Source organism: Panulirus ornatus, chromosome 31 (genome assembly GCF_036320965.1).
Source record: "Panulirus ornatus isolate Po-2019 chromosome 31, ASM3632096v1, whole genome shotgun sequence".
Classification (NCBI taxonomy): domain Eukaryota; kingdom Metazoa; phylum Arthropoda; class Malacostraca; order Decapoda; family Palinuridae; genus Panulirus; species Panulirus ornatus.
Window position 1 is genome coordinate 13,330,157 of NC_092254.1, and position 25,409 is coordinate 13,355,565.

General features: G+C 46.2%; 1 protein-coding gene across 2 annotated transcripts in view; it reads right to left on the minus strand.

Annotated features, from left to right (window-relative positions):
* The window catches only part of LOC139758835 (reticulon-4-interacting protein 1 homolog, mitochondrial-like), a 399,554-nt gene that overhangs the window by 63,341 nt on the left and 310,804 nt on the right, over window positions 1-25,409 (minus strand). Inside the window, exon 1 of one of the 2 annotated variants that reach the window (XM_071680685.1) lies at window positions 25,239-25,302. The exons of the other annotated variant lie outside the window; for it this stretch is intronic. The gene's annotated coding sequence lies outside the window, so the exon portion shown is untranslated. Of the gene's footprint in view, window positions 1-25,238; window positions 25,303-25,409 lie in introns of those variants that run through there. 2 annotated transcript variants of the gene reach the window in all.

Below are 25,409 nucleotides of genomic sequence, written 5' to 3' on the forward strand. Positions count from 1 at the left end.
CGACCTTGAGCGACCATTCGGCGTGGCGGTGTGAAAATCCGGGCGGCGTGGGAGCGGCCGGGGGATCTGCTGAGAACTCGAGGTCACCGAGTGGCCTACCTATAACATACATTATCAAAAACATGAACATACAGAACACACAGATTCGTAGCATGCACAGGTTTACCAAATGTCGTCCTAGCTTCGCCTGTTCGATGAATATCAACTGACTTATATTTCTCTCTTGTGTCTCCCCTGATGATGTGGTTATTACACGAAAGTGAACTTGTGAACTTATCGTGTTTCATTTTCCCCGTGGACTCATAGGAATATATAATATATATATATATATATATATATATATATATATATATATATATATATATATATATATATATATATATATATATGGGATGAAGAAGTAAGATTATTAGTGAAAGAGAAGAGAGAGGCATTTGGACGATTTTGCAGGGAAATAATGCAAATCACTGGGATATGTATAAAAGAAAGAGGCATGAGGTCAAGGGAAAGGTGCAAGATGCGAAAAAGAGGGCAAATGAGAGTTGGGGTGAGAGTATCATTAAATTTTAGGGAGAATAAAAAGATGTTTTGAAAGGAGGCAAATAAAGTGCGTAAGACAAGGGAACAAATGGGAACTTCAGTGAAGGGGGCTAATGGGGAGTTGATAACAAGTAGTGGTGATGTGAGGAGATGGAGTGAGTATTTTGAAGGTTTGTTGAATGTTTTTGATGATAGAGTGGCAGATATAGGGTGTTTTGGTCGAGGTGGTGTGTAAAGTGAGAGGGTTAGGGAAAATGATTTGGTAAAAAGAGAAGAGGTAGTAAAAGCCTTTGCGGAAGATGAAAGCCGGCAAGGCAGCGGGTTTGGATGGTATTGCTGTGGAATTTATTAAAAAAGGAAGTGACTGTATTGTTGACTGGTTGGTAAGGTTATCTAATGTATGTATGACTCATGGTTAGGTGCCTGAGGATTGGGGAAATGCTTGCATAGTGCCACTGTACAAAGGCAAAGGGGATAAAAGTGAAAGCTCAAATCATAGAGGTATAAGTTTGTTGAGTAATGCTGGGAAATCATATGGAAGGGTATTGACTGATACGGTGAAGGCATGTACAGAGCATCACATTGGGAAAGAGCGTATGGTTTCAGAAGTGGTAGAGGATGTGTGGATCAGGTGTTTGCTTTGAAGAATGTGTGTGAGAAATACTTAGAAAAGCAAATGGATTTGTATGTAGCATTTATGGATCTGGAGAAAGCATATGATGGGGTTGATAGAGATGCTCTGTGGAAGGTATTAAGAATATATGGTGTGGGAGGCAAGTTGTTAGAAGCAGTGAAAAGTTTTTATCGAGGACGTAGGGCATGTGGACGTGTAGGAAGAGAGGAAAGTGATTGGTTCTCAGTGCATGTTTGTTTGCGGCAAGGGTGTGTGATGTCTCCATGGTTGATTAATTTGTTTATGGATGGAGTTGTTAGGGAGGTAAATGCAAGAGTTTTGGAAAGAGGGGCAAGTATGCAGTCTGTTGTGGATGAGAGAGCTTGGGAAGTGAGTCATTTGTTGTTCGCTGATGATTCAGCGCTGGTGGCTGATTCATGTGAGAAACTGCAGAAGCTGGTGACTGAGTTAGAGGAAGTGAAGTGTTTTAGATATCTGGGAGTGGATTTGGCAGCGGATGGAACCATGGAAGCGGAAGTGAATCATAGGGTGGGGGAGGTGGCGTAAGTTCTGGGAGCGTTGAAGAATGTGTGAAAGTCGAGAACATTATCTCGGAAAGCAAAAATTTCAGTCTCAAAATATTCCATAAATGAAATACTAAGAATCGGACTAGAGGGTTTCCCAAGGCAAGACCAAATTTCTGTCTCTGGAAATTACCTTCGTCTTGGAAATATGATTAAAAACACATAGCTCATCTAAGTCAATGAAAGTTTTTATGGGAAAGGGCAAGTGATGGTTGAGATCGGGCAATTTCCTTCTTAGATATGTGGTTGTTTCATCGAATGAGGACTTTAGTGAAAAGTGAATTCACATCGAAACTGATGAGTTTATGATTAGGTAAATTGATGTTTCTAACTTTGTTAACAAAAGCTAAACTATTTATAACTTGCGATGAAGATATTTTTCCATGAATATTGCCAAGATGTTTTACTAACCATTGAGATAACTTGAATGTGTCAAATTGCCGGTTCAATTTAAAGCCCCTTTGGCTGCAACAAAGGCCATTAGAGTAGTGGTGTGGCGTCATCCAGAACCAAAGCGGCAAAATGAAGGTTTAATTCAAAGCCCCTTTGGCGGCTCTAAAGGTAGAGCAGCGAGGCGGCATCCAAAGGAATGTGCCAAATTGCAGGTTTACTTTAAAGCCCCTTTTGGCGGCACCAAAGACCATTAGAGTAGCATGGCGGTATCTGGAACCAGAGGCAAATCAAACGTTCTGATTTAATACCCTTTGACAACGTCAAAGGGGCATTAGAGGGGCGTGGCGTCATCCAGGGGGAATGTGCCAAAGTGCAGGTTTACTTTAAAACCCCTTTCGCGGCTCCAAAGGCCATTAGAGTGGCGTAGCGGCATCTAAAGCCAAAGAAGCAAATTGAATGTTTACTTTAAAGCCCCTTTGGCGGCGTCGAAGGCCATTAGAATGGCACAGCGGCATCCAGAACCAAACCAAAGGTTTGATTTAAAGCCCCTTCTGCAGCGCTAAAGGCCATTATAAGGGGCGAGGTGGTACCCAGAGAGAATGTGCCAAATTGAAGGTTGACTTTAAAGCCCCTTTGGCTGCGCCAAATGCCTTTAGAGTGGCTATGCTGCATCCAGAACCAAAGAGGAAAATTGAAGGGTTAATTCAAAGTCCCTCTAGGCGGCGCGTAGACCATTAGAGTGGCTTGGCGGCATCCATAACCAAAGATGAAATTAAAGGTTGAATCTAAGCCCCTTAGGCGGCGCTAAAGGCGATTAGAGTGGCTATGCGGTTTCCAAAAACAAAGAGAAACATTGAGGGTTTAATTCAAAGCCCCTCTGGCAGCGCCGTAGGCCATTAGAGTAGCTTAGCGGCATCCAGAACCCAAGATGAAAATTGAAAGTTTGATTTAAAGCCACTTTGGCGGTACCTGAGGCCATTAAAGTGGCTATGCGGCATCCACAACCAAAGAGTAAAATTGAAAGTTTAATTCAAAACCTCTGGCGACGCCAAATTCCATTAGGGAGGAGTGGCGGCATCCAGAACCAAAGAGGAAAATTGAAGGTTTAAGTTAAAGCCCCTTTGGCGGTGCCAAAGGCTATTAGAGTTCCGTGGCGCCATCCAAAAATAGAGGAAAATTGTAGGCTTAATTCATAGCCCCTTTGGCGGCGCCATAAGCCATTATAGTGTAGTGGCGGCGCCATAGACCATTAGAGTAGCGTGGCGCCATCCAGAATCAAAGAGGAAAATTGAAGGTTTAATTCAAAGCCCCTTTAGCGCCATTAGAGTGGCGGCATCCAGAACCAATGTGGAAAACTGAAAGTTTGATCTAAAGCTCCTTTGTCGGCCCTAAAGGCCATTAGAGTGGCGTGGCGGCATCCAAAACCAAATAGAAAAATTGAAAGTTTAATCTAAAGCCCCTTTGTCGGCGCCAAAGGCCATTAGAGTGGCATGGAGGCATCCAGAACCAAAGAATAAAACTGAAGGTTAAATTTAAAGCCCCTTCGGCGTCGCCAAATGCCATTAGAGTGGCGTGGCTGCCTCCAAGACCAAAGAGGAGAAATAAGGTTTCATTCTCGAGCCTTTTTGGCGGCGCCAAGGACATTAGATTGGCTTGGCGTATCCAGGACCAAACAGGAAGATTGAAGGTTTAACTCAAAGCCCCTATGGCGATGCTAAAGGCCATTAGATAGAGTGGCGACATTCAGAAAAAAAGAGGGAAATTAAAGGTTTAATTCAAAGCCCCTTTGGCGACGTCAAATTCCATTAGAGTGGAGTGGCGGCATCCAGAACCAAAGAGGAAAATTAAAGGTTTGATTGCCCCTTTGGCGGCGCCAAAGGCCATTAGAGTTTCGTGGCGCCATTCAGAACGAAAGAGAAAAATTGAAGGTTCGATTCGAAGCCCCTTTGGCGGCGCCAAATGCCTTAAGAGTGGCTATGCGGCATCCAGAACCACAGAGAAAAATTAAAGGTTTAATTCAAAGCCAATTTGGCGGTGCCAAACGCCATTTGAGTTCCGTGGTGCCAATCAAGAACGACAGAGGAAAATTGAAGTTTTTCTTTAAAGCCCCTTTCGCTGCGCCGAAGACCATTAGAGTGGCTTGGTGGTATCCAGAACCAAAGATGAAAATTGAAGGTTTAATTCAAAACCCCTTCGGTGGCACCAAAGGCTATTAGAGTGGCTTGGCGGCATCAAGAACCCAAATATGAAAATGGAAAGTTCACTTTAAAGCCCCTCTGGTTGCAAAAAAAAGAATTAGAGTGGCTATGAGGCATCCAGAACCAAAGGGGAAAATTGAAGGTTATTTAAAGCCCCTTTGGCGGCACCAAAGGCCATTACGGGGGAATAGTGACACCCATCAAAAAAGAGAAATTTGAAGGTTTACGTCAAAACCACTTTCGCGGCGCCAAAAGCCATTATATAGTGGCGTGGTGGCATCCAGAAATAATGAAGCAAATTCAAGGTTTGATTTAAAGCCCCTTCGGCGGCGCCAAAGCCCATTAGAGAGGAATAGAGGCATCCATAAGAAGGAGAGAAATTGAAGGTTTACATTAAAGCCACTTTGGCGGCACTAAAGAACAATATAGTGGCGTGGCGGCGTCCAGAAATAAAGAAGAAATTAATGGATTAAATTAAAGCCCTGTCGGCGGTACCAAAGGCCATTACAGGGGAACAGCGGCATCCATAATGAAATATACAAACTGAAAGTTTATTTCAAAGCAACTTTCGCGGCGCCAAAGGCCATTATAGTGATGTGGCGGCATCCAGAAATGATGAAGTCAATTGAAGGTTCGATTTAAAACTCCTTCAGCGGCGTTAAAGTCCTTTCCAGGGGAATAGCGGCATCCATAAGGGTAGAGATAAACTGAAGGGCTACATTAAAGCCACACTGAAGGCGCCAAAAGCCATTATAGTGGAGTGGCGCCATCCAGAAATGATGAGGCACATTGAAGATTTAATTCAAAAGCCCCGTCGGCGGCACCAAAGGCCATTACAGGGGAATAGTGGCATCCATAAGGAAATAGACAAATGGAAGGTTTACATTAAAGCCACTTTGGCGGCGCCAAAGGCCATTGTAGTGATGCGGCGGCATCCAGAAATAATGAAGCAAATCGAAGTTTTAATTCAAAGCTTGAAGGTTAATCTAATGCCCCTTTAGCGGCATCCAGAACAAAACAAGAAAATTGAAGGATTAACTTAAAGCTCTTTTGGCGGCGCCAAACGCCAGTTGATTGGCGTGGCGGTATCCAAAACCAAAGAGGCAAATTGAAGGTTTAGTTTGGAGCTCCATTGGCGGGGTCAAAGGCCATTAGAATGGCGTGCCGACTTCCAGAACCAGAGCGGAAAATTGATGGTCTAATTCAAAGCCCCTTTGGCGACATTCAGAACCAAAGAGGAAAATTGAAGATTTAATTTAAAGCCTCTTTGGCGGCGTCAAATGCCTTTAGATTGGCTTATCGGCATCCAGAACCAAAGAGGAAAATTGAAGGTTTAATCTAAAGCCCCTTTAGCGGCGCCAAAGGCCATTAGAGTGGCGTGGCGGAATCCAAAACCAATGAGGCAAATTGAAGGTTTGATTTAAAGCCCCTTTGGCGGCGCTAACGGCCATTAGATTGGCCTGGCGGCATCCAGAACCAAAGAGACAAACTGAAGGATCAATGTGGAGCTCCTTTGGCGGCGTCGAAGGCCATTAGAGTGGCGTGGCGGCATCCAAAACTAAAGAGGAAAATTGAAGGTTTAATCTAAAGCCCCTTTGGCGGCGCGGCATCCACAACCAAAGAGACAAATTGAAGGTTTAATTCAAAGCCCATTTGGCGGCGTCAAAGGCCATAACAGTGTCCTGGCGGCATCCAGAACCAAAGAGACAAATTGAAGGATTAATTTAGAGCAGCTTTGGCGGCGTTAAATGCCATTAGAGTGGCGTATCGGCATCCAGAACCAAAGAAGAAAATTGAAGGTTTAATCTAAAGCCCGTTTAGCGGCGTCAAAGGCCATTAGAGTGGCGTGGCGCCATCCAGAACCAAAGAGGCAAATTGAAGGTTTAATGTAAAGCCCCTTTGGCTGCGCCAAAGGCCATTAGAGGGGCGTGGCGGCATCCAGAACCAAAGAGGCAAATTGAAAGTTTAATATAAAGCCCTTTTCTCGGCGCCAAGGGCCATTCCAGGGGCATGGCGGCATCCAGAGTGAAAGCGACAAATTGAAGGTATACTTTAAAGCACCTCTGGCGGCAACAAGGCCATTAGATTGGCGTGGCTACATCCAAAACCAAAGAGTCAAATTGAAAGCTTAATTCAAAGCTCCATTGGCGGTGTCAAAGGCCATTAGAGTGGCTTGACGGCATCCGGAACCAAACAATAAAGTTGAAGGTTTAATTCAAAGCCCCTTTGGTGGCGCCAAAAGCCATTAGATTGGCGTGGCGGCATCCAAAGCTAAAGAGGCAAATTGAAGGTTTAGTTTAGAGCCCCTTTGGCGGCGTCAAAGGCCATCAGAGTGGCGTGCCGGCTTGCAGAACCAAAGCGGAAAATTGAAGGTCTAATTCAAAGTTCCTTTGACTGCGCCATCGGCCATTCGAGTAGCGTGGCAGCATCAAGAACCAAAAGGGCAAATTGAAAGTTTAATCTAAAGGCCCTTTCTCGGCGCCAAAGGCCATTCCAGCGTCTGAGGTAAACCATGGAAAGTTCTGTGGGGCCTGGATGTGGAAAGGGAGCTGTGGTTTCGGTGCATTATACATGACAGCTACAGACTGAGTGTGAACGAATGTGGACTTTGTTGCCTTTTCCTAGCCTACCTCGCACTCATGCGGGGGGGAGGGGGTTGTCATTTCATGTGTGGCGGGGTGGCGACGGGAATAAATAAAGGCAGCAAGTTTGAATTATGTACATGTGTATATATGCATATGTCTGTGTATGTACATATATGTATACGTTGAAATGTATAGGTATGTATATGTGTGTGTGTGTGGACGTGTATGTATATACATGTGTATGTGGGTGGGTTGGGCCATTCTTTCGTTTCCTTGCGCTACCTCGCTAACGCGGGAGACAGCAACAAAGTATAATGAAAAATAATATATATATATATATATATATATATATATATATATATATATATATATATATATATATATATATATATATATATATATATATATGCAAGAGTCCTGGAAAGAGGGGCAAGTATGAAGTCTGTTGGGGATGAGAGAGCTTGGGAAGTGAGTCAGTTGTTGTTCGCTGATGATACAGCGCTGGTGGCTGATTCATGTGAGAAACTGCAGAAGCTGGTGACTGAGTTTGGTAAAGTGTGTGGAAGAAGAAAGTTAAGAGTAAATGTGAATAAGAGCAAGGTTATTAGGTACAGTAGGGTTGAGGGTCAAGTCAATTGGGAGGTGAGTTTGAATGGAGAAAAACTGGAGGAAGTGAAGTGTTTTAGATATCTGGGAGTGGATCTGTCAGCGGATGGAACCATGGAAGCGGAAGTGGATCATAGGGTGGGGGAGGGGGCGAAAATTTTGGGAGCCTTGAAAAATGTGTGGAAGTCGAGAACATTATCTCGGAAAGCAAAAATGGGTATGTTTGAAGGAATAGTGGTTCCAACAATGTTGTATGGTTGCGAGGCGTGGGCTATGGATAGAGTTGTGCGCAGGAGGATGGATGTGCTGGAAATGAGATGTTTGAGGACAATGTGTGGTGTGAGGTGGTTTGATCGAGTAAGTAACGTAAGGGTAAGAGAGATGTGTGGAAATAAAAAAGAGCGTGGTTGAGAGAGCAGAAGAGGGTGTTTTGAAATGGTTTGGGCACATGGAGAGAATGAGTGAGGAAAGATTGACCAAGAGGATATATGTGTCGGAGGTGGAGGGAACGAGGAGAAGAGGGAGACCAAATTGGAGGTGCAAAGATGGAGTGAAAAAGATTTTGTGTGATCGGGGCCTGAACATGCAGGAGGGTGACAGTGGAGTGAATCAAGGCATGTGAAGCGTCTGGGGTAAAAGGAGGGCAAGGAATAGAGTGAATTGGAGCGATGTGGTATACAGGGGTTTGACGTGCTGTCAGTGGAGTGAATCAAGGCATGTGAAGCGTCTGGGGTAAACCATGGAAAGCTGTGTAGGTATGTATATTTGCGTGTGTGGACGTGTGTATGTACATGTGTATGGGGTGGGTTGGGCCATTTCTTTCGTCTGTTTCCTTGCGCTACCTCGCAAACGCGGGAGACAGCGACAAAGTATAAAAAAAAAAAAAAATATATATATATATATATATATATATATATATATATATATATATATATATATATATATAATTCCCGGCAGTTTTGTATGGATGCGTGTCATGGGTCTCACATCAAAACTTCGAAAGAGGGCGAATGTGTTGGAAATTAAATGTACCAGAACAGTATGTGGTGTGAGGAAGGTTCTCTGATTAAGAAATGACTGGGTAAGAGAGAGGCGTGGTTATGATAAGAGTGTGGATGAGAGAGCCGAAGAAGGCTTGCTGAAATGGTATGGACATATAGAGAGGATGAGTGAGGATAGGCTGACTACGTAGGTACATATGCCAGAAGTGGAGGGAAGTGGAAGACGGGGGGACTGAGGAAGAGTTGGAAGGATGGAGAGAAAGATACCTTGAATGATCGAGTCTTGAGCATGCATGAGGATGCGAGGCGTGCATGGGAGAGAGCTAACTGGAGCGTTGTGGTATACAGGGGGCGATGTACGTCAATGGATACCCCCTTCCCACTTCCCCAGCACGTTCATATCCAACAACCTCTCCTTTTCACACCCGTTAATCAGCATTTAATCCACTGATGCCCTTTAACCCGTATCCTTACTTACCCACGTATGTTCATATAAGCACCTTTTCTTTAAGCGTAGTATTTCCCATCACTGTTTACTTTCCAGCAGACAACTAGACAAACAAGCTGTTCCCCAGCACGCAGATTCGACCCCTTGCATCGATGCCGCCGAAGCTCTCACTTAGTCCCTTCCAAACTGTACTCTCTTTTATTCGTTCCTTTACTACCTGCCTAATCTTTAGTACTTGTCCCATCTTTACTACCTGCCCCAACTTTACCACTTGTCCCACCTTTAGTACCTGTTCTATAAACACTTAACAATTAGCAGTCTCTCGCCGTGTACTTTCGTTGTCCCATACATATCATGAACTCGCTTCCTTGCACACCTAAAACGTAGTCCCTTTACTACCTGCCTAATCTTTAGTACTTGTCCCATCTTTACTACCTGCCCCAACTTTACCACTTGTCCCACCTTTAGTACCTGTTCTATAAACACTTAACAATTAGCAGTCTCTCGCCGTGTACTTTCGTTGTCCCATACATATCATGAACTCGCTTCCTTGCACACCTTAAACGTAGTCCCACCATTCCTCCTCCATCAGAGATGCCACCTCCTCCTTCCCTCACGCCCTCTGACTACAGACCGGAAAAGCGACAGGATCGGATGAGACTGCGGTTGAATTTCTCAAGAAAGGAGGTGGTAGTGATGTTGATTGGTTGCTCAGGCTATTCAAAGCCTGTCTGATCCAAGATGAGGAACCTGTGGGCTGGCAGAATGCATGTACAGTGCCCTTAAATAAAAGTAAGAGGGACAACATTAATGGCCCATAAAAGGGACAACATTAATGACCCATATTAAGGTTTTATCACCACCCCCCCAACTCCAACAAAGATATAAATCTGCTGAGTATACCTGGAAAGTTATACTGGAGAATGGTGAGGGAGAGGATGGTGGCATGCACACAAAACACCTGACTAGGGAGGAGGAGCCACGAGCGTGGCCTCGGGAGAGGCAAAGGATGTTTGGATTGGGTGTTTGCTTTGAAGAATTTACTTGGAAAATACCTAGAATAGGAAAGTGAACTTTATGTGGCATTTCTAGTTCTTGGAGAAAGCGTGTGGTGTGACTTGACAGAGAGGACGTGTGAAAGGTGCTGCGAATATGTATGTTGGGTAAATGGAAATCATTAAATGCAGTGAGGAGTTTATATCAAGAGGGTTGGGAGGGGAGGACGAAGCGCGGTTTTCGGTGAGGAAAGACTGAGAGGATCTGTGTGTCAGGGGCGGAGGAAGTGAGGGAAAGAGAGAAACAAGAGGGAGGTAGAAGGATGGACTGGCGAAATAGGGGCATTAATCATTTACGACGCTGAAAGGTCTGCAAGACTTAGAATAAACTTGATAGGTGCGGAGTTTTCGACTACATGAACGTGGCACACGTGGAGTAGACAGTGACATCTGATATAGTCTGCTGTGTTTATATGTGGATGGTGAGCTCTGGTTTTCGTATATGCGTAAGTAAGGTCAACGTTTTCTGTTCCTGACGCTCCCTCGCCAAGATGGAATTAGCATCTGCGTATAATCGTAGCCTAAGGACCCCCTTCTCCAAAGGTGCCTGCAGCTTCTATACTGCGCTACAGTAAGCAGCAGGGAAAGGATGGATTCCTGAGGAGCGAGGTAGGTCTTCGACGAGATTCTTGTCCGGTATCATAACCCCGCCCTAGGTGACCTGACCTGGCCGGACTCGTCCAGCTCTCTGCTCTCGGCATGACGGCCACCTCACGCCATGTACAAAAAAAAAAAAGTAATGATATGATAAAACTTAATGGCGAGCGTCGAGGATGGTCACCCGGTCGTGACTCCTGCAGAAGACTACGCCTGCAGGGGGAGGGGAGGAGTTCGACTTTATCCATGGGAGGAAGATGTGATTTTTGTGTTCATAAATGAACAAGAACCATCTGGAAATAAGGGGAGTGAGGGGATATATATATATATATATATATATATATATATATATATATATATATATATATATATATATATATATATATATATATATATTATTTTTTATTATTTTGCTTTGTCGCTGTCACCCGCGTTTGCGAGGTAGCGCAAGGAAACAGACGAAAGAAATGGCCCAACCCACCCCCATACACATGCATATACATACACGTCCACACACGCAAATATACATACCCATACATCTCAATGTACACATATATATACACACACACATACATATATACACATGCACACAATTCACACTGTCTGCCTTTATTCATATATATATATATATATATATATATATATATATATATATATATATATATATATATATATATATATATATATATACATATAAATAACTTCCAGTTGAGGCTCGGTACTATGGTAAACAACCTAGACGTTGGTGGAGGGTTGAGCGTTGAGGCCGACTTCTTCCTGAGTAGTCGAGGTGCCTCGGGCCCGTGTGGCAGGGAAGGCTCCGCCGCCGACTAGACCAGACCAGACGCGGGCACCACGACCGCGCGGCCCAAGGGAGGAAGCGGCTGGCTCTGACCCAGCACGGGCGGGTCAGAAAGAAAAAAAAAAAAAAGGCCCCAGTCACTCAGCCCAGAATGTTGTCTGAGGATTACCACATCATCCTCAGCTATGAGGATGCCTCATATTTCCTTCAGCAGTTGGAGGGTGACCATTATGCCCCAGTGTTGTATGTCGGGGCTACGATAAGAAGCCAGAGCTGATGCCCTCTGGGAGATGACGCTCGTGTCGCTACTACAGGAGTATGACACTAAGTCCCTTAGGTGACTCACTATACATCCTGCCCTCCACAAAATATCCAGACTTTGACCTTCAAGGTTTAAGTCTCCAAGAAAGACCCACTTGACTACCCCTGACGGAGTTCTTTCACTCTGTAAAACATAAAATACATTTCAGGGTTTTTTTTTCGCCTAGTCGACAGCTTTTGCGTGAGTGGGAAATTCTGACCAAAAAATTGGGGGGAAAAATTAATGAAAGGCAAGGAAGACCGCCATTTCTTTTACACTGATGTACGCTCGGGAAAAAAATCTCTTCATTATACACAGGGTTTTTGATTTATCTTGAAACTGACGAACCAGATCCAACGGCAGCTCTTCCTACCTACCTACCTTACCCACCAGCACAAGCAGTGTGATGGCCATGCGTCACCACCTTGCTTGTACTGAAGGCCAGGAGAGGTGGACACGGGTCACCCTGGGATCTGAAAAAACAGTTATGCTGTGCCAGCTCTGGCTATTCTAAGTCATGTGGTGAGAAGTGTTTAAAAGGTGGGGAATCTATCATGTACTTTCACAGATCCCGTGAGTACTGGGGTTACAGAAGATACAAAGTCTAGATACAGTCCGAGGACTGGGTCTCAATAATGAAAATACATCATAAATCATTTTATAAACGAAGAGTCTACAGGGACTAGCTAACAATCAACACATTTGTCTAATGAGTAACATATCAAGTGAACTGTTTACGAAAGGCGAAGGAACAATGACTAGATTTTATAGCAAGGTAAATATAAATATTCATAAGTTAAATTCGAATACCTTTTTCAAGGATCTTAGGCAAGACATAGATGAAATGTTTATACCCACCTCGTTCTGTGGGAATTACTTGTGCCTTCATTAATTCTCCAACAGTCACCTTCTGAATGTGACAGACTGAGGGGAATTCTATTGGCGAACGTAATTCATATCTGTGTCGCGGTGCTCACCGTCAACAGGAGAGACAAAGTCCCATGAACACCGAAAACCCAACCTGAATCAGGCAACATCATCAGCAATACCTCACATATATACATACATTTCTTGCGTGATAAAATATGGTAGATGGATCTACGCCCCGAGTCTGAAATACATGGCTGAAGTTCTTCCTACGTGATTGTTTTTCATGGCTATTTGTAGGTAGACCCAGGTGCTATATAGTCTATTCATCTCTTCGAGGAATAAGTTTTGGCTAATTCATCCGTCCTGTCATGCATTCTGGGCCCAGTTTGTGAGGGGATCACGAGAAAGCGCACCCTAACTCCATCATGGGTAATTTGGTTACACCTGTGTCGTGCTTCAGACACAAGCATATTACAATCACATTGAAGGGAGGTGTAATGAAGTTAGTGAGGAGAGAGAGAGAGAGACTCGCTTACAATCAGGCGACCTTTTCTGGAGACATGGGCAAATTTCAGGGCAACTGTATTAGCAAATACCTCTCTGAAGAGTGGACGCCCAGGTAGTGAGCCCGAGGCCCCCCCATTTCTGGAAAAGTAGAGAGGACGTACGATCATACCCAGAGATATTAGGACATGTCATCATCAGCATCAGTAATCAAAGTGGAGTTCATGGGTTTGGACCGAAGAGAGGCGTTAAGTAGGACATTAAACCAAATAGGGTCTAGTGCACCATCTATAGGAACACCAAGATAAAGCTCCTTGACTTCACTTTTGTGTCCTTGAAACGGAACAGATTTTCTTTTTTTTTCCCCTGATGGACAGGTAGCCACAGTTCCAAGGCAGGACCCAACCCTGATCTAAATCTACTTTATCCAGTTCAAACTTATTTTTTTTCCAAGGTCGTCGGACCTCTGCTTGATATCATACGGGCCTTTGCCTGCTGGCGACCCGGAGTTCAACTAAGACTGACGTGTCCCTAGGCGGTATCAGCATTAGCTGCGAGATCAAGGAAGGTGGTGTGTATGTATCTAACGGGACTTATTTGGGGAATCCAGGTTCGTAAGTGCCACATACTTGCCCACTTCTAAAAGGCGTTGCGTGAGGTACAAGAGCAGAGAAGAGGGGCTCAGTGCGGCCGCCAACACCTGCACCACGAACAGGTGCCAGCACTATCCTCAAAAAGTATAAACAAGGATGAGAGACAAAGGAGGGAAAGGTGTACAGCGGGGTAGGTAGGTAGGTAGCAAGATGGAATCACACTGGGCGGGGTAGGTAGGGAGCAAGGTGGAATCACACTGGGCGGAGTAGGTAGGTAGCAGGATGGAATCACACTGGGTGGAGTAGGCTGCAAGATGGAATCACACTAGGCGGGGTAGGTAGGTAAGTAGCGGGATGGAACCAGAGTGGACGATTTAGGTAAGTAAGCAACAGGAGGGAGGGGACCTGGTCGAACTGGGTGCTGAGCTGGCAGGCAGAGCGAGGGAACCTGGACGGGACGGGGTGGCGGCGACGCCCCGCCCAGCAGAGGGTCAGCCAGAGTGGCCAAGACTTTGATGCGACAATCGAGTTCAGAAGCCCTTAGCCCGGGCTCACCTCCCCTCCCGCTGGAAATGCTTTTACACAACATCCCTCGTGCGTGATGCGTCACTGCAGAAGGATCTTGCATGCAGATCAGTGGGAGAGACGCACTGCAGAGGTCTGTCTGTACAGAACTTTTCACACTCAAGAGGACTCACACGCCCATCAGGCCAACCGACGTGACGGAAGCAAAAAACCTGCTCCAGTCAAAGGCCATCTAGGAAGAAAAGAAGAAAAAATTGCGAGAGGGAAAAAAGAATGTAGAAGATATTCAAGGGTCAGCGGGGGTCTTGTAGACCTGAATCTTATAAGGTAAACATTTTATGGGATGAGGAAAAGATGGAAGAAGAATGAGAGTTCCATAACTTACATGATCGAGAAAAAGATCTAACATAACGGTCAATCTCTGAGTGGCCGGTCGCCACACAAAAAAACATAGGGAAGCACGTAGCCAGCGAGTATGTCTCGGGACCAAGTCTTGGTGGCTGGGAGACATGCAGGCAGTTCAAAGCACAGTGGTCAAAATAATACCTGAGGAGCAGAGAGAGAGGGGGCGGCGTACAGAACGGCATGATCAAGCAGAGATGATACCAAGAGAATCCATGTGAGGCACCTGATCACACACTGACTGGTAGAGAATTGGACGAGGAAGCATCCCAGATGTATGAGCGCTACTCCGTACTAGAGCGAATAAAACTTTCATCAGATATGAAATAGTTCGCTCACAGGAAAGAGAACTCCGGCACCTATATAACAGCCGTCCCCTAGCTTTTGGGAAACAGGCTTTGTGGTGGTGATTATATTCGGTTTTCAAGACAGGATGGAGGATATGTTTATGCCCAATACGTTTATGTTACTACGGATTGACATGCGGTGTGCTTTCCCATTCCAAGGTGTTGCAAGGGTCCGACGTGAGAGAGGAAATGCGTTCAGCACGAGAGAACGAATATGAGATGGAGTGGAGGGGAAATGAGTCGAGGTATGTGAAGAAAAATGAGCAAGAGGGTGAGGTGAGGAGATTCGTTTATGGAGAGACGAATGGAATATGGTGATAGAAGAGAACCCTGAGGAACACCACCACTGTTGGTACGATGAGAGAGAGAGAGAGAGAGAGAGAGAGAGAGAGAGAGAGAGAGAGAGAGAGGGGGGGGGGGGAAGTTATAGATGGGAGAGAACAGATAGCAGCAGCCAAAATACGGTAGCAAGTTCAGGAAGATACAACCTTACTCCACGCCTTGTCGAATGCTTTGCAGATGTCGAGAGCAACGACAAAAGTTCCCTCAAAATCCCCGAGAAGAGAACCTGGGGTGGGTCATCAGTAGAGAGAGATCACCAGCAGACGGAGCACTGCGAACTCCGTCAAGGTGATCGGAAAAAAGAAAATGAGATTCAAAAATGTTTGAGAAAATGGGAATTAAGAAGATCTTTCAAAGGCTTTTGGAGATCGCAGTAGGAGCGCTGGGGCGATAGTCGGAGGGAGAGAAACAGACCCATGTTAGGTCTGAGACTGCGAATGCGGCAGAAATGACCAGAGTAAAAGCCAGGTCTAGGGACGTATGGCTGAAGGAGTTGGTCCCAGTCAATTGACGTCGGTCAAGGAGGGGTTCTGGGAACCATCCAGACCTCCTCGACTGGTGGGGCCATTCCGATTCGGCATTGGAAAATCCTAAGACGGGAGCACTGCCATAATTATTCATATAAAAAAAAGTGTGAAAGGGAGGAAAAAAGTAGAGAAGAGAGAGAGAGAGAAGAGTTTTGAGTGAGTCATGTGTCAAGCGCTGCGTTTGAGATGGAAAGTGCGTAAGTTGTGGGCTGGATGCCAGTTATCCACACGTTGGTGTGGCTTGGATGGAAAAATAACAGCAATCTGGGCCAGGGAAGGATACTTGACAGACGCCGCAGTGCTGGCTCCATACTCTTTAGTTGGGAAATAACTTAAGTTCAATATAGCATGGAAGTCGAAAAACATAAGTAAATAATAATAACAATAATAATAATAATAATAATAATAATAATAATAATGATAATAATAATAATAATAATAATAATAATAATAACAACAATGATAATAATAATAATAATAAGAAGAAGAAGAATACAAACTGGTATCTGTGATAACGAACAGTGTTATCATGTCCTGTACTTCATGATAACACTGAAGAAATGATAATCCAAGATCATCGAGGTATAAGAGCAGCTACAAACCTGATTACCTGCCTTATAAAAGTCTATGTTATTGCGAGCTTGTGGGTAGCATGTGCGCTGTGGTCTGCCAGCCAGACACTAGGGCAGGGCTGTGGTGTCTGTTGCGGTGGCCAGCACACGCATTCCTTAGCCACACCTTCTTCAACTTCGTCTATCACAGCCACACCTCCCTTGGCTTCGTCTATCGCAGCTACACTTTCCTCAGCTTAGTCTATTGCAGCCACATCTTCCTCATCTATGTCTGTCGCAGCCACTCCTTCCTCATCTGCGTCTATCGCAGCCATACCTTCCTGATCAGCTACGTCTGTCGCAGCCACTCCTTCCTCAGCTACGTCTCTCGCAGCCATACCTTCCTTCGCTAAGCCTATCGCAGCCATACCTTCCTCAGCTACGTCTGTCGCAGCCACACCTTCCTACGCTACAAGGCCCGACCGACATCCAGTGCCTCTATTGCAACTGGAAAAAAAGGACCTCGTGTGACCTCTTCTGAACTTCTGCCACCACTCAGGTCATAGACAAGGCACCCGTAGCGTGTGCACAGACTAATAACCTTCACTACGGGAGGTCTGTAGTCCTCCACCATGACGGATCTGGCTGCATCGCCCACTCAACTTGCCCCTTGCAATTGCCCAGGCAGTGTGCCTACGCGGTCTGTGCCTACGCGGTCCTATCAGCCTAGTGGCTCGTGGACACCTGAGGCGAGTCTCTGTCCTTTAAATGTCCGCCAAATGACTCCTGGCTCACCACTGTCCTGCAGGGACTCTGCGGTACCTCATCCCAAATACTCTGACTTCTGTCCTTTCGGCAAGACCCCCACGGGAAATCGCCCCCGCCTGTCTCCTGCAGCAGCGCGAGCCACGGGACCAACAACCCCGCCTCCTGTAACAGAGAGCAGCACGAGCGGCAGCCGCCCACTGACTGACTCAGGATCTCGGCAAACACCTTCTTCCTTCTCCAAAAGTTCCACGAGACCCGGCACCCATGTAACTGGAGTGCCTCTCTCACCTCAGGCACCTACACTAGCACCACGGGAGTCCTGCAAGTCTGATATCATCTTACCTCTTCTAATCCTGCCTCCACCAGAAGCATCTTGCCCATGAGCTAAACTACTCTGCATTCTCTCCATGAGATACTGCGGTGTTACCCGTGTTTACCTATCTCTCAATCCTCACCATTAAAAGCATTAGACACGTAATCGAACGCTCCTAAGACACCTTCCATGGCCATACCATTTCCAGGTGTATCTTCCTCAGGAACATTCTTAGACAGAGGACACATCCCATGAACGTGCGAGTTCCTCACCCATTGCTCTCTCTGTGGTAGTGAGCAGTAGGGTGACTGCCAGGTACAGGTCGGCAGCACCCACAGCTCACCAGCCCACGTGCTGCTAGTGGGCAGCAAGTGTTATGGTAACTAACTGGTACAGGTCGGCACCAAGCACAGCCCAGCAGGGCTGGTCGCCCACAGGCCGCCGTCTGTCTAGACATGCACACTGACTTGTGCACCGCTCCAGCAACAATTTAAAGTACGGTGAAACTGAACGCTGGGGGCAGGACACAAGGGTAGAGAGAGAGAGAGAGAGAGAGAGAGAGAGAGAGAGAGAGAGAGAGAGAGAGAGAGAGAGAGAGAGAGAGAGAGAGAGGAGGGGAGAGGAGATAGAGAGAGGCCTGAGGTGTAAGGAAGGATGTTGGAGAGGACAGGGATGGAAGGGGACAGTTGGGGAGGCAAGGACGCGGGAGAGGTAAGAGAGCAAGGCTGGAGATATAAAATAGGGTAGGACTGGAGGAAATTGGAATAGAGATAGAGGTGGAGGAAACTGGAGTAGAGCTGGAAGCTGGGAAGGATTTGAGACAATGGCTGACCTAGTGGATAAGGTAGGAGGGGTGAGGTCGGGCGAGTGTGGCGCTGGAGATGGTACAGAGAGGTGCGGTGTGTGTGTGTGTGTGTGTCTCTGTGTTGGGACGCGGCGAGACGGCAGGGTAGGGACGGAGTCCCAACTACTTTATCATCCCTTCATTACAGCAATGAAATCCGAAACATAAAAGCTTCTCATTTGTAAATGGCCGTTGATACAACCGCTGGTCTTTTGTGCTGTAGATTTAATTCGGCAACAATGAGTGGCGGCCGGCGCGCTCCCGCCCCAATCAAAAAACTGTCGTCTCCAACCCATTGTCCGGCGGGTAAGCATTGGGGGCCAACCGCTCGTTTTTGATCGCCCACCCCAGTCACATCCCCCCCTCCCACACACACACAACACACACACACACACACACACACACCCTTACTGGGGGAAGCAGGGGAGGAGGGAGGGAGGGAGGGATTGTAAGGGTACGAGACCCCTCCAGCACGACAGTACGCCACTTGAGCACGACGGGACGTACAGACGTACACTCAGAAGGGGTGGGTACTGTCGTCGTCCTCGAGATGCTGGATTAGAGACGAGAATCATATACAATGGGGCGCTGACATACGCCCATCATGCCACAGGCTCATTATCTTGCCCGGCCACTACCAAGACACGACACTCTCACCATCTTGTCAGGGTGAGCCTCTGAGGCTCCTATATCCCCTCACAGACACTGGGAGACCAGCTAAGTCAAGTGTTATGTCAGACGTCACACCACAATACACACACACACACACACACACACACACACACACACACACACACACACACACCACAGCTACACTGTGAGCAAAAAGTTACCTTGGGCAAGTCTGTATTAAGAAACTTCTCGCTCCAAAGGAGTCCATGATTTCCCTGCTTCTGTGCGGAGTACAGCCTCGAAGCTGCACAAACTGAATAACACAGGTTCTCGAGTTGTATAATAATAATAATAATAATATCAATAATAATATTAATAATATTAATATTATTAATAATAATAATAATAATAATAATAATAATAATAATAATAATAATAATAATGATAATAATAATGATAATAATGCTGTGACGTAGACCAGTGGCTACCCTTGTCCAGCACAGATGAGAAGAAATCAGCAACAGGTCGATCACACTGTCGCCTGGACACCTGGGCTGCTGCCGCAACTGACATGAACAAGGTGTGACCTCACCCATCCTCTCCTTGATCCCTGGTGGGAACACCATCACTATGCTTGGCGGACATGCTCATACAATTAACGCTATCGGCATGGCTGACCCGTCTGTATCATCGATACCTAAGCATCATCGAAGGCAGTCGGTTAAATAGAAAGCTTCCCTTAGACCACAAGTGCACTGCGGGTGCCTGAACACCTCTGGGAATATGCGACTCCAGTAGCCCTTGAGGCTCTCTATCGTCAGGAGCAGCACGCCACTCCGTGCAACATTATCAACGCCGCCCTCTGCCGCAGTCCCTACAGGATGCTGGCTACTCTTTCCACCCCTGCAGCACAAACCTAGCCACCACTGCATTCGTAACCGACTACTCGACTTGAGACCTTATTATCTCCACAAACCCTCTGCTGCAGAACCTTGGGACCTCGGCACGCCACCACTCCTGTAGCTGCACTATGAGACCCAAGCCACGATGCACCTCCCATGGGACTCTTGCCTAACCCTGCATCCACACCAGCACCATAGAACACCCGCCAAGCCTGCCTCCATCACCCTTGCCATACGTCACTCAACTCACCAGCTCAACTATGGACGTACCCAGTAGAGAACTGGGTTTCCATACCCCTCTCTTAATCCTCAAAGTCAAAAAAGAAGTTTGACCCTGAAAAACGCCCGTTATAATCATCATCATCATCATAATTCATCATCATCATCATCATCATAATAATAATAATAATGATAATAATAATAATAATGCGCGGGACTTCTTGCCCATTTTTGTAACTTGTATTCAACTATACTTGTTCAACTCTATATACTCAAGTCTGTCGAGTGATTCTAATATATTGCCCAGGCATTAGCATGAGGCCTGGCAAATAGCGTTTAACTCTCACAACAAACGACCAAGAACCTCGCACACTTCCCAGTGACCCAGTGTTCAGTACGGTAAGTCCAACTGTACGCCAGGTCTCACCCTTTCTTTAAGTAACGTAAGGAAATAATAAGCATAAACCTTTCATTTATGCATTTGGCGCTACGGGGTTCAACCAGAGTCTGCTATGTGTGGGAGATGAAGACATCTGATGCAAAGTCCCGCTCCTCCTGGAGACGACCTCCTAAAATTGATGTTGATGTGGCGATTCAGGCGACCCCCCACGACAGGTTCTGGTGTCCACCCGCGGGGCAAGTGGCCCAGACAGGTGCCTGCCCAACCCACGCATCCTGATCCCCGCTAACACCTATATATGGAGACGCTACACGGAAGCCCACGTTCACTAATTCGCATTGGCCGACCGGGAGAAATGCCTTGTCCCTCTTTATAATGCCAACTATCGAATGGACGACATTCTGGAACCCTATTCATCAGCTCATCCTTCGTGAGTACAGAATATGATTGCTTCTGTATGTTTTCCCTTAATGTAATGGGTATTTAAGGGCACTATAAGGGAGTCTTTAAGCTATACGAAATACGTATCTTAAGCTTCTCCCTGTATAAGTTACTGTCTGTACCAAAATGGCTCTAGCTTGCTGATGCTATGTCACCTTTTAAGAACTACATAACAAGGGATGCATCTTATCCTTCCAATCGTAAGCGACGCACTTCCAGCGATGACGGGGGTTCGTCTTGTAAGGAAGCCGAGGCGCACAGTTGGCCAGACACGGGCGTGGGACTGGACCCCCAGTGTGGCGGTGGACTTCGAAATCGTGTCGCTTGGATAGGCTCAATGTCTTTAAATCTCCTACTGTAGCTGCCTCTCTCACTCTATAGATACGCAACTCAAATACTAATTGCTGGTTCGTTATACTTGTTTTGTATTCGACAAATGTTGTTAACTATGCTACTCTCGGTATTACATGCCAACCTGTAATTACATCATCATGTATCTGATGTGTTCTAGACCTTCCTCTTCCTCTGACGGAAGGGAGACCCTAAGGGTCCCTAGACCAACTTGGGCCCACCTGGCACCCCTTTGGGTCCCTGGACCCCACTTGGGCCCACCGGTTACCCTCCTTTATCATTGTACTGGACCCACTGTACGCTGTACACTTGCCTCTACCTTATCCCTACATGAGCACACAATACTCGCATTTGGATACTTTGCCTATCTAAATATTCTTTTTTGAAACCAATTAAAAACTCAAAGAGGAGAACCCCTCCTCTTATTCTGCATACATCATGATTAATCCCTACGCCTCACCAGTGAGTGTTCCATGAGAACGTGAGGCACACAGTCCTCCTGAACATTTACAGTTGAGGAACAGCAAGCAGTCGACGTCAAAACTCTTGGTCGCAACCTGATGCCTTAACTGAAAATACCCACCTGTGTGTGTGTGTGTCGCCAGCATGCCACAACGCGCTACCTTGGCGTATACTCGCATACCTGGCGACTGGCCCCCTATCTTTTATTCTTTTGTCTTAAAATCATCTATTGCCTATCTAGATATACAGAGACGCAAAGTTTCAGTGAGAGTATGGGTGAAGGGTACATGGCTGGCTAGTGGTAGGTGGAGGCCAGTATAGAGCGAGCAGTGGGTACAGCATATGGACATAGGAGGGTGCTAGGTGGGCTCGAGTGGGGCCCGGGGTTCAAGAGGTCCCCCCCTCCTGTCAGGAGGAAGGGGGGTCTAGAATATACTAAATATATGATATATAATTACAGGATAGTATATGATGCTGACAGCAACGTAGATAACAATATTCGCTCACTACAAACCTAATATAAATCATAAATTAGCACTGACAAGGAGGCCATTCGACTCCGTCTCCTGACAAGGAGGCCACTCGACTCCATCTCCTGACAAGGAGGCCACTCGTCTCCATCTCCTGACAAGGAGGCCATTCGACTCCGTCTCCAGACAAGGAGGCCACTCGACTCCATCTCCTGACAAGGAGGCCACTCGACTCCATCTCATGACAAGGAAGCCACTCAACTCCATCTCCTGACAAGGAGGCCACTCGAATCCATCTCCTGACAAGCAGGCCACTCGACTCAATCTCCTGAAAAGGAGGCCCCTCGAATCCATCCCCTGACAAGGAGGCCACTCGACTCCATCTCCTGACAAGCAGGCCACTCGACTCCATCTCCTGACAAGGAGGCCACTCGACTCCATCTCCTGACAAGAAGGCCACTCGACTCCATCTCCTGACAAGGAGGCCACTCGACTCCATCTCCTAACAAGGAGGCCACTCGACTCCATCTCCTGACAAGGAGGCCACTCGATTCCATCTCCTGACAAGGAGGCCACTCGACTCCATCTCCTAACAAGGAGGCCACTCGACTCCATCTCCTAACAAGGAGGCCACTCGACTCCATCTCCTGACAAGGAGGCCACTCGATTCCATCTCCTGCAAAGAGGCCACTCGAATCCATCTCCTGACAAGGAGGCCACTCGACTCCATCTCTTGCAAAGAGGCCACTCGAATCCATCTCCTGACAAGGAGGCCACTCGACTCCATCTCCTAACAAGGAGGCCACTCGACTCCATCTCCTGACAAGGAGGCCACTCGATTCCATCTCCTGACAAGGAGGCCACTCGACTCCATCTCCTGACAAGGAGGCCACTCGACTCCATCTCCTGACAAGGAGGTCACTCGACTCCATCTCCTGACAAAGAGGCCACTCGACTCCATCTCCTGACAAGGAGGCCACTCGACTCCATCTCCTGACAAGGAAGCCAATCGACTGCATCTCCTTACAAGGAGACCACTCGACTCCGTCTCCTGACAAGGAGGCCGCTGCATTCCGTCTCTAGACAAGAAGGCCACTGGACTTCATTCTTAGAGGAGGCCAATGGACTTAAGTCTCCAGACAAGGATGCCAATGTAACCCGTATTTAGACAAGGAGGCCAACAGACTACGCTCGCAAGTTAAAAATATATAAAGGAATATCAATTTGACTCAAAAACTGGTCGAAAAACGAAACAAGTAAAAAAAAAAACTCCAAAATTTTCAACAAGAAAACCTGGTAAACAACGAAAATTCTATTCGCAATTGTCATATTGATAAAACTTCTTACCACAGAACAGCCACCTCATAATCACTACCGGACTCTGCCTGCTTGAGGTTAAAAAACAAGAGAAATGATTCCTATGGCCACGCTGTATCGTCGTCAGCTGATGAACCAGAAGCGAAGTCTCGTCAAAGAACATCCCACTTACATGGAGTCAGTCTTATCTTTGCTATTGAGCGAGACGCAGCCTTAGAACTGTAGGAGCCCCAGGAAAAAAATGGGTCCTGGATAACACCAGGACCCTTCCACCAAGAGGTCTAAGGTCGACGTTCTTAGAAAGAAGGAAATGGTACATAAATGTCGACGAGGAAAGAAGAGGAAGTGGAGAATAATCAGTTTCCAAGAAGAGATCCTGAAGTAAATAAAGATAAACAAACGACTACATAAATAAATAAAACAGATAAAATTTACATGGTAAATGCTGGGCTCAGCAACGGGGCTAGCTAGCTTGTGGAAAGCGCTTCTTTCCTTTTTGGTTAAGTAGCATAATGAGAGCATATCAGACAGGCACTGGAGGTAGACCTTCATTCTCTTGTCCGTCGACATAACTCACAGCAGGGAGAGCCACGGTGAGCATGGCATATCTTGAATTAATGAATGCAAAGTAGGTGGACTGGTAGTAGATATCAGTAGAACCTAGGCTAATCCCATGAAAACTTTAACCAACAGCCAAATTCATCTTGATTTTAAGTGTTTATACCAGTCTCGCCAGCGACCAGTAAAGGTAAACAACCAGAAGACACAGAGCGGCAGGGAACGGGCGCTGTCCACTTCGCCGACAGTCAGTCATTCCACACCATCCCCAACAACAAGACGACATTAGCGTTCATAAATTGTGTTAATATCTATCAAGTGTTTCACTTTTAACCCCAAATTTCCCTTTTCCTCCACAGCCTTCCACTTCATAGGTTATATAACACCGAAAGATCAAAAATGTCCTTCGCCAGTGTCTTTCAAACATTATCTCTGTATTCCATACCTAAAACAAAGCTAGTAACTTACAAAATCTAGTTTCATTAAAGAGCTAACCTTGGCTTTTACCCCTCTCATATTGGATCCTACCTCGGGCGAATCTCTAAAGAAATTTTGAAAATCCCTTGTACATAAAGTAGCTTTTGAAGATTCGTCATAAGATCTGCTCTTTCCCACCTCCGTCATTGCTAGCTCAGTAAGGTTCCTGTTTAGCTCCGCATCGCTATTACCAGCCTTTACCGATTGCTTTTATTTGGTAGTGGCAGCGTATCTTTCAAAGGACAGAATGAGTACGACAGAGAGTGTAGTGGCAATGCCAACATATCACTCTACGACGCTGGTACAGACGATAGTGGTGCGGGTTGTGAAGATCAGGGGGAAAAAATGTACGGTTAACTACGCACGGCAATCGCAAGCTTTTTTCCACCTGAACGAATAATAATATACCCCCCCCAAAAATTTCTGTCTACTGAGTACATCGGTTTTCTATATTTTCTTACCATGGCAACTAAAATAATAGTCAAAACCTCCAAGTACACCTACTGTTGACGAGCTATTCAACAATGGTCACTGTCACTAATCTCCAAATATTGCATAATAAACCTAGCCATAAATAAGAGTATTGTTTATGGATATAACAGTCAACTCGGAGCCGAGAACGCAAAGCCAGCTGGCAGCCCCCAGGCCAACGAGCAGTCGTCACCAACTTGCCTCAGTAGCCTAGTATTTACCCCGGTGTCTCTGTGACCAGTATCTTACCTCTTCTCTAGTTCCGTGAAGGCTCCACCACTACTTCCCGGAGCCCTTGTTGCGTTACTGACACTCACCGTTACAACCCAACAAATGGACCCAGGAACCACAAACACAGTCACCTTTGGCTTCGAACTCCATAATGATCCCGCACGTCAGCCACCTCGAAGCAGGAGCGAG